Raw genomic sequence first — 10,305 nt, 5'->3', positions numbered from 1 at the left:
CTGGTGGATGGCAAGGTGGATCCACAACTGGACTCCCACATGGCCAACCATGGTTCAAGTTCCAGATTGGGTGGCTTGAAAATCATACCAGGCACATGTGCATGTGTGCCCAAGATCCCAGGAGGAGAATGGAGAAGGGACTGTGGCATGGCCATCTCCCCTGGGGAGTGATTTCTTACTTTTTCTCTCACTGTCTCTGACACTGTCTCTCTCTTCAGTGAGTGCACACACCCTAAGGCAAAAACTGCTCAAATAAAAGGCATGGGTGAAGCAATCCTGAAGTCACAACACGGTCTAGATCTCTACCAGTTTCCTATGAGCCACTGACCTCGTGAACCCAAAGCTTGAGGGAGACATTTCACTAAAGCGGATTCATTAGGAGTGAGGACTCACCTGATTTAGAGCCCAGCTGCCCTTGCCTCCCAGCCCCTCCCTGCACCATTGTTGAATCATGTCAGATGCACCTTTGAGTAACACCAAGACAGAAGCCAGACGAGGGGCCTACCATGGATAATGCAAACGTGGAAAAAAGAAAAAAAAAATACAGGAGTCAAGTAAACTATATACATGATAAATGATCTACCAGCAGAGAATACAGAGATTAGTTCTCCTAACTTAAATAAATTGACAACATACTTTCTCAGAAAAGAAAGTTCAAAGAAGACATAGAAATAAATGATCAAACAAGAAGATGAAGAGCCGCTGAAAAGTGAACTGACTCAAGAAATCAATGGGAGATAAAAATAAAACAATTATAGGGATGAAAGTCAACTTAGAAGCAACAGAAAACAGATAAATACTACTGAAAGCACAGAACAAGCTTAAGAAACCACAGCAAGTGAATAGAGAGGAACAGTGAAATAAAATTACTGCAGACAGGAAATACAAGCTGAAGAAAAAAGGAGGCTGACATACACAAATTGGTATTTGGAACAGATAATAAGGAACAGGACAAAACAAAGTTAATTTAAAAAAAAAAAAGTTACTTGAAGAAAGCTAGGTATCTCTGACTTTAATGGACATACTGTGTCCCTGAAAAGACTAGTAAAATGGTTAACATCGAGAATGTACTGTGAAGACACTGAAAGTCAAAGGAAAATGTTCTGTATGCATCGTTGAGAGAACACAGATGACCAGGCCGGGGTGGCAGTTTCCCTCAGTCTCCACTACAACACTCATCCCCTGAGAACAGAGCAGCACCTACTAAGTTCTAAGGAGGAAAGGATGACTCGAGGGTTTGCTACTCAGCCAAGTCGTGCTGCGACTACAAAAGAAGCAGAACAAGAAGCATTCCCTAACACGCAAGAATGCGAGGACAATATTAACAAAGCCCTGCTTGAAAAATATTTGATGATGAAATTCTGCGTAGCCAGACACCATGAAAGGACCAGAGTAAGTGTTGGACCTTTTAAACAAAGAATCAAGACTAAACAACAGTGAGAATTAGTTGACAGAACATAACAGAAATGTTAAAGTTTGAGGCAATCCAAAAATAATAATGTAACTAACAAAAATTGGAAGACTGGTGAAAGGGAAAAGGAAGTGCCTAAAATTCTCTTTCATGGCTGAAAGCAAATAACTCTTGTACAAAGTGGAAACATACAGAGTTCTTAAAAAGCAACTCTTTTTAAACTTTTAGTATGTTTTTTAGTGTATTCTTATTACAATTTTAATTGCCATATAGCGGTTGTACATATTATGGGGTACAGTATGCGTTTTCATTGTATGAATGCAGTGTTTCATGATCAAACCAGGGCAGTACACATATCCACCATCTCAGACATCTACCCCTACTTTGTGTTGTGAACATTCGAAATCCTCTCTCGTAGTATTTTGAAATATACATAGAATTGTCACCAGCTATAGTTATTCTACTATGTTATGAAATTATCTTCTTAGGAGTTCCTGTCTTTTGTTTTGAACAAATACTTATCTGAAGTTCAGTGATTTCTTCGGCTTGATTCTAGTTTACTTTTGAGGTAGTATATTTAAGTAGACTTACGTTTCATCTTTTAAAAACACAGCACGAAATAAGTTTTAAAAAAATAAAAGAAATAGAGAAAAAAAGCAAAATATACAAAACATAAGAAATGGAAAAAATAAATAAATAACTGAAATAAAAGACATCCAAGTAGAAAAGGAAAAAAATAACACATATAGTCATTTTTTTGTACAAATTACATCCACCAAAGTTTCTGGCTCAGTATATGCCAAGATAGAATCTGAAATGTCATCCATCAAATGTTACCAAAATGATTTCTGAGAGATGGGTGTTTTGTTTGCATTGATTTTTTTCTGAAATCTTTATAATAAGCAGCTACATAGATAGATAGATAGATAGATAGATAGATAGATAGATAGATAGATAGATAGATAGATAGATAGAGATAGATAGATAGATAGATAGATAGATAGATAGATAGATAGATAGATAAATATATGATTCTCACAATCTTCCCAAAGTAGTCACTCTCGTCCAGCTCAGCTCCTTAGGCCCTCAAAATCAGCCTGGCCTGAGCGCCATGCTTCCCCAAACCCTGTTTAAGGCCGCCTTGCCTTGCCTCCACGCCACCTACTCTCCACCTGCTCTCCTCGAGAAGGTACGTGGCCCCGCACAGCGTTTCCGACCGTAGTGAGCGGTAAACTTAGCTCTGTGTTTCTCGTCTCAGATGTGAGTGTTGGTCCCATCCTGTCTCATTCTCTTGCACTAGTAATGTCACAGTCGTTTCCTAGGGCTGCTGTAACAAATTATCACAAAGCCATGACAGGACTTTATTTTCTCACAATTCCAGAGGCCGGAAGTACAAAATTAAGGTTTGGTTGAGCCCGCACATTCTGGGGCTCGGAGGGAATCTATTCTACGCCTGTCTACCAGCTCCGGGTGGCTCTCGGCAATCCCCAGAGTTTCCTTGCTTTGTGGATACATACTCCAGTCTCGGTCAGCATCTTTTTTTTTTTTTTTTTTTTTTTTTTTGGAGAGATTTTCACTGTAGGGCGCGTGCGCTCGCCTGACAGACAGAGAGAGACATAGAGACAGAAAGCGAGAAATCACCCCCCCAAGGGGGATGGTCACGCTGCAATCCCTTCTCCATTCTCCTCTTGGGATCTTGGGCACGCACGCACACACGCCTGGCATGAGTTTTAAGCCACCGGGTCCGGGACGTGAACCGCGGTCGACTACATGGGAGTCCAGCGACATAGCCATTACGCTAACTGCTGGTTCCCTCGGCCTGCATCTTTACATTACCTTCCCTTCTGTGTTTTTTCATCTCATCTCTTCTCTTCTCTGGACATATTGGATTTAGTGCATTCTATCCAGGATGATCTTAAGATCAAGGGGAAAACAAAGAAGCAAAACATTTAAGGGACACAAAAATGGAAAGTTGTTGATGATTATGTGTACAGTAATATCTTTGCCTGAACCAATATGCAGTATTTCATTTGGTATGCTCTAATGATACACAGTGATTAAATGTAAAAAAAAATTAACAAATGAAAAAATCCTCAATTACATCTGCATGAGCCCTATTCCCAAATAAAATCACATTCACAGGTTTGAGCAGATATGCTTTTGGGGGAGCAGAGGGTGTGTGTGCTCTCCAGAGAGAGAGATAGGGTGTGAGGTGGAAGAGAAAGCAAGGAGGCAACCCCACTCCCACCGCATAGGACATGGTCATGCCACAATCCCTTCCCCTCCATTTCTCTCTCCTTTCAGGATTTTTGGCATGCATGCATCCAGCTTGCTTCTAAAGCTGCTGGAATAGGGACTCCAACAGTGTGTGGGATCCTACAGCCTCAGCCACCGCACCATGGGCTGGCCCCCTGCAGCTGCTGTCTGGATGGCATAAGAACCAAAACGGTGAGCTCTCCTATGCAGCTCCTACAGACAGTAAGCCACCGCTAGAGGAGGGTCTCACAGCGCAGGACCCAGGATCCCGGGGTGCATGCCCAGCCTCAGAACCAGGAGTACTCCAGTCGTAGTTCTTTTCACTTTGAAGAAATTATTTAATTTTCCTCAGTCTTGATTTTCACCAGGAAAATCATCTGTAGTCTGCAAATTATGGTGAAGATTAAATGAGGATTAGAGATGTTTATAAAATATTTCATAAAGTCAAATATAGTAGCTGTTTACCATGCTAATGTTATAAATTATATTTCAGAGAGATTATGCCAGGAGAAGGCACCTCGATAACTTCACTATGAAAGGAGAAAGGGGTTAAATCAAAAAGAATTTGCATGAGTCAGGATCACTTACTAGTGTGTTCTCTGATCTTAGAAATGGACTAGGGGCCTTAAATTGACATAATTAGATCAGACGTGATTGGAGTACAGGTGTCATTTTATTCTCAATAAGAAGCAAGGTCATGGGGACTGGGCCAGCTGGTGGCAGAGTGGTTAAGGTGGCTGGGTCTCACTTGGCCCACTGCACAATCCCAGTCCCAGACCCAACAGCTTAGAAAACACACCAGACATGTACGCATGTGTGCCCAAAATCCCAAGAGGAAAATGGAGGGAAAAGAACTGGGTTATGGCCATCCCTTCCAGGGGGTGCTTTCTTACCTTCTCTCTCTCTCTCTCTCTCTCTCTCTCTCTCTCTCTCTCTCCCATGCACATGTCCTATGGCAAATTAAACTTTTAAAAAATTAAAAATAAAAGAGCAGGTGGCATGGAGGTTAAGGTGGCTGGATCCCACATGGCCTACTACACAACTGGAGTCCAGGACTCTTCAGCTTGAAATACACACCAGGCGTGTGTTCATGCATGCCCAAAATCCTGAAGGAAGAATGGTACAGGGACGGTAGCATGTCCATCCCCCCAGGGGATAATTTCTCACTTTCTCTCTTCCTGTCTCTCTCCAGTAAGCACACACATCCTTCAGAGAAAAAAAAAAAAACGAAGGAACCAAATAGGTAGTTACATACAAACAATACAGGAGATTCTGAGAAGGGACGTGAGAGGGAAGAGCATGGAGACTGCATATAACAGTTGTCAGCTTCAGATTGCCTAACTGGAAAATGCTGCACAAAGATTTCACTATTTTCCATTGCTGTTGCAATGTTGCTGGCAAAAACAAAAATTAAAAACAACCACACCATCCAACAAGAGAGAATTAGTGAAGACTATTTCAACACATCATACAATATAATTTAAAAATTACTTTTCAGAATTAGATTTTATTACATACAAATAAATGTGTATAGTAAGGGACAATTGGTCACACAAAAAGTGATGTATAAGACAGTGTAATTTAAAAAGGGAGAAAGAGGAAGAGAATACGTGTATTACCAGATGTAGATTCCGAAATGGTAACAAGTTCATGTCTAGGTGGCCTGATCATAGCCGCTTTCTATTCCCTTCCTTTTGTTTATCCATGCACTCTAACTTTTTGATGATTAATATGTATTAATTGCACAATCTTTTTCTACCTTGGAACAACTGCATTGGGATAAATGTTTTAAATCCCATCTTAACAGTAAGGCTGAAACAAAGGGCCTTTCCTTGAAAGAGGGGCATAGGCTGCGGTTAAATATTAATCCAAGCACACGCAAATGTTTGCGGCTTGGCTGGGCACAGGAGAGCAACACTAATGTTACAGCTGGGAGAGGAGTGCCTAGACAGCCCTAACTCGAGGGGAAAGGCACCAACTGCACACTTTAAACCTGGGAAAAGTCACCGTAGCTGAAACGCTTACCTAGAGTGGTGCCTCGTACTAAACTCACTTTAGCCACGGAACTTGCAAATTAGTTATTATTCTCTCATTTTAGAGGTGAGAAGTCCAGGGAGGCTCAGCGACTTGTCCAGGGAGGACAAGTGAGATCATCCTGCTTGCCTCCAAGACTTTGCATCTCACCTGCACAGGAGCTACGCTTCTCCTGTAATGTCAGCCTCAAGTTCATGAGTGAAACACCTAGCAAGCAGTCCGTCCAGTGGGTACCAAACACCTGCTTTTGTTGTTAGTTTAGAATCACGAGTCTGACTGTAATCGAAATCAAAGGCAAAATCAAATAAGACACAAACTGCAATGTAGTATCCTGGGCTGGATCCTGGAAAAAGACAAAGAGTATTGGAAGAAAAACTGGTGAAATCTGAACAATCTGGAATTTAATTAACACTGGATAATAGGATAGATGATAGATTCGATAGACAGATGATGACAGATAAATAAATAGATAGATGCTAGATCGAGTAGAGAGAACAGGCAGGTAAGAGGAGCTGCTCTTACAGAATGGTAAGGGGGGTACGGGGCTGACTAGTGAGCTTGAGACTTGTGTACTCAGTCACAACACTCCCTAAAGAGGGACTATTCGTCTCACCCCAGAAAGGATTCTAGGCGCCCTTGGGAGCACACAGGATACCCCTGAGCATGTCCAGTCAGTTTACCTCAAAGGGAAGTAACTTGCCCTCGCGCTCTCAGCTGGTCACTGACGGAGTGGACTGACCACCGGTGTTGGGGCGGAACGATTGTGTTCCCCAAAATCCATGCTAAAGCCCCAAACCCTGATGGGATGGTTTTGGAGGTGGGGCCTTTGGGAAATTATTGGACTTAATAAGATCATGAGAGTAGGGCCCCATGTGGGGACTGGTGTCCCAACAAGAACAGGAAGAGAAGCCAGAGTATTCTCTCTTTCTCTTCCATGTGAGGACACAGCAAGGAGGTGGCCATCTGCAGAAAGTAGGTTCTTACCAGGAACTGAGGCAGCCTGCACCTTGATGTGGACTTCCTACAAGAAGAGAAGCTGGGAGAATACATTGGGCTCGTTCTGTTGTTCGGCCGCAGCAGCCCAGCAGACTAAGACCCCTGGTCTCACTCAGGCCAGTGCTGCTTTCACTACCCCAGTCAGGGGGCCACAGACGGTAACATTGTCCAGTCAATTTTCAGTCCCACTTGTGTGCAAAAATATCTTCAACTGAAATGTACTACTCTGTAAAATTAGATTTTTCAAAACCAAGAAAGCATGAACTCATTTTTACCAAACATCATATTCCTGAAAGGCTGTACACAACCAAAATATTTTTGGCATAAGCAGAGTGAATTTTCTATTTTATTTTTACTCAGCTGGGCATCATTGTTTGACTGGAGTGATGAGAATCTCCATCAGCCCCAGGTCTGCCACCAAAACTATCCGGGAAACTTGTTAAAAGCCCAGGTTCCTGGTCAGACCTAGGAGATTTTAAAGCAGTAGAACTCAGGAAAGGTTCTCTCAATATTCATTTGTTGCTTCATTCACAGCAATTTCCTCAGGGAAGAAAAATTGAGGAATAAGAAGTGAATGTGGGGACCAGCAGGTGGCGTGGTGGTTAAGGTGCTGGACACTCCCACATGGCCAACCACGGTTCGAGTCACGGACCTGGCGGCTTCCTTTATCCCTTTCTCTCTCTCTGTGTGTGTGTCTCTCTCTCTGGTCAAATTCAAATAAATGAATGAATAAATAAAATTAAATAAATAATAATTAAAAAAAGAAGTGAATGTGAACAAAAACTGGTTTTCACTATACATGCTTTTTATTTCATGAAATTTCCAAACACCACTGTGTACACGCACAGCCATGGTAGGAAAGGATGAATCTGTTGAGATGCTGTTGGATCTGCTAAAAACAGCCACTGCACAGACTGAGCTTGAGGGCCTCGGGCAGCCTGGCTAGCTGGAGTTCCTGGGGGAGGCAGTGAGCTGTGGGGTCTGCCAGTGCATGGGAATGCCGCTTTTGCATCAACCAGTATGAAACTCTGTAGTCATTTTGTTCACTTTTCTAAGCAGCTCATCTATAAAATGTGTGTCATGGGTTCTACCTAACAGAGTTCGGAGGCTGAATTAAGACTATGTACATAAAATATTCCCTGCAGAACTTGGCACATGGCAAGCCCTCAATAAATCATAGCTATTTTTTTTTTTTCTCCTTAGCCCCTGCCCTGGAATGGAGGTAGTTGAAATGATTAGAACTAAATTATCTTGAGAAGTAAAACTCTCCTTTGCCTGATGAAATATCACCAGTTGACTTAGAGCCAGAAAGTACAAGTGCCGAACCGTTTCCACGCGCCGTGCTAAGTGCTAGTGGCCCAAATTTCTCATTTGTTTCCTTACCATCAGCACCAATCTAGGAAGTTAGAGCTCCTGGGGCACTTTAATTTAGAGTTATAAATGTGTACATTTGTAACTTATTTGGGCATTTTCCACACTATTTGGAAGCATTCACTTATTGCTTTATGTTTTCATTTAACCAAAAATTTTCCCAAAAGATGTAAATAACTGTATTACTATTGGGTTATCAGAAAAGTCATCTATTTTTTTTCTATGCAAAAAAAAAATTGACAATATACATTTGGAAAATAGAAGGAAAAGAATTCTGCCACCTTAACAAAGTTGGTGTCAGTATTTTGGTATATTTTTTTCTAGGCTGTTAACATGTGAACTATAATTATAAGCATCATAAAATCACACTGAGCAGAATTTTGTCTCTCAGTTTTTCTCTTAACAGTATATTGCAAATATGTTCCTTGTTATGGTAAGGTCATTATAATAACTTTCTTTTTAAAAGAATAAATAAAAGGTTTTGTCATAGAGCATGTGAGTTCTCTGATGAGACAGAGGGAGAAGGTGAGAGGGAACGTGAGAAATCACCTCCCAAAGAGGATGACCACACCATGATCCTTTCTCCTCCATTGTCCTCCCAGGATTCTGGGCACACATGTACATGCGCCCAGCATGATTTTCAAGCCACCAGGTCCAGTACTCAAACTACAGTGGGCCGTGTGAGAGTTCAATGCCATAACTACCACACCACCTGCTGGCCCCTATAACAACTGTCAACCAACTGCGTAATATTCCAGTGACTGATTATACCACAATATAATTGACAATTCTACTATTTTCTAATATTTTAGATTATTCTGATTTTTTTTTAATAATGCTGCAGTGAACATTTTTGTATGTGAATTTTTTTTAATTTACCCAAGGGTACCTGTACTTGCCTCAGAGCGACACAGATAAGAGAGAAGGTGAGAAAGCAGCCTCCCCTCCCCGTGGGGTGTTCACTTTGCATCCCTTCTTCACCACTCTCCTTTCGGGATTCTGGCACACACAGCACGTGATATGTCATCAAGCTGCAAGGTCTAGGACGCAAACTGTGGCTGGCTGTGTGCGACTCTGCTGCCTGGCCGACATGCCCCCCACTGACTTATGATAAATGTTTTCACTGAATTATTTCCTTAGGCTAGATTCACACAAGTGGTCAGTCTTCTGTTTCCTAATGAAGTATAAAATTTCATTAGAGAACTGTGTTACTCTAACTAGACAAACTTAGAAAAATAACAAAGATTCCATGTGAATGTGCTTCCTCCCAGGTGTTCAGAACTATCAGGGTAATAACTTTTTGCAAAGCAGCAACACAGGCAAGCTCGTGTTCTACCAGAGACAACAGAATTGCAGGAAGTCCAAACAGTACCCCTCCATTAGGCTGCTTCATCGATTCTGAATTACAACCAAAGGCAGTTTTGAAAAATATCAGTGACCATCATCCAGATCGTACCTCTTGTTCTGCAAGTGAACAGAAAGGAAGATAAACTTCCACTGGCCCCCACCGAAAGAAAGAAACGCTCACTGCGTCAACGAACATGGGTTATGATGAAAATCATCCTTTGATGGCATTCAGCAACTAGTGAGTTTCCAGCAACACCTTAACACTTAACAACTTGCTCGTCTTCCACTATCCACGGAGGCAGTAAATTCATTTCATTAAGAACTCATTTATGTCAGTGATATTTACAGAGCCCTGACAATGTGCCAACGTCCTTATATATTCTAAGTGTATACTAATTTTCATCTCACTTTATAGAAGTCACACTGAGGCACAGAGAAAACGTCATCTTCTCAAGATCATACAATTGACAAGTAGCACAGTTGGGTTTCAAACCAATCTGCTGGCTTCAAACGCCATCACCCTAACCCACCAAGTCTGCTCCTCTCTCTCTGTTGCCTAGAGCCCAGACAAGGCTTCTTCGTTTCATCTAGTGTGTTCATTTTCTTTTTTCTTCTTAGAGAGATTTTTGCTATAGGGTACATGCGCTCATCAGAGAAAGAGAGAGAAATCACCTTCTGATGGGATGGCCACGCCACAGTCCTTTTTCTCCTTCAGTCTCTTTTCAGGATTTTTGGGCACACACACACACACACACACACACACACACACTGTTGTGAGCCTTAAGCCACCAGGTCTAGGACTTGAACAACGGTCGCCTACTTGGGAATCCAGCGATGTAACATTATGCCAACTGCTGGTCCCTAGTGTGTATTGGTTTTCTATTCCTGCT

The 10,305-nt window shown here is 41.9% G+C and overlaps 1 protein-coding gene and 1 long non-coding RNA gene across 6 annotated transcripts in view; one reads left to right on the top strand and one right to left on the bottom strand.

Annotated features, from left to right (window-relative positions):
* LOC114007182 (uncharacterized) overlaps nt 1-2,932 on the bottom strand; it is a 32,351-nt gene extending 29,419 nt beyond the window's left edge. For both annotated transcript variants that reach the window (XR_003548809.1, XR_003548810.1), the window contains exon 1: nt 2,584-2,932. This is a non-coding gene — a long non-coding RNA (uncharacterized LOC114007182). The remainder of the gene's footprint in view (nt 1-2,583) is intronic.
* Nucleotides 1-10,305, top strand: part of C1QTNF7 (C1q and TNF related 7) — a 134,478-nt gene that overhangs the window by 77,673 nt on the left and 46,500 nt on the right. The gene's annotated exons all lie outside the window — the stretch shown is intronic.

This window comes from Tupaia chinensis, unplaced genomic scaffold (genome assembly GCF_000334495.1).
Source record: "Tupaia chinensis unplaced genomic scaffold, TupChi_1.0 Scaffold000138_1, whole genome shotgun sequence".
Lineage (NCBI taxonomy): Eukaryota > Metazoa > Chordata > Mammalia > Scandentia > Tupaiidae > Tupaia > Tupaia belangeri.
The sequence above is the reverse complement of the archived record's forward strand: the minus strand, read 5'-3'. Positions and strand labels throughout refer to the sequence as shown.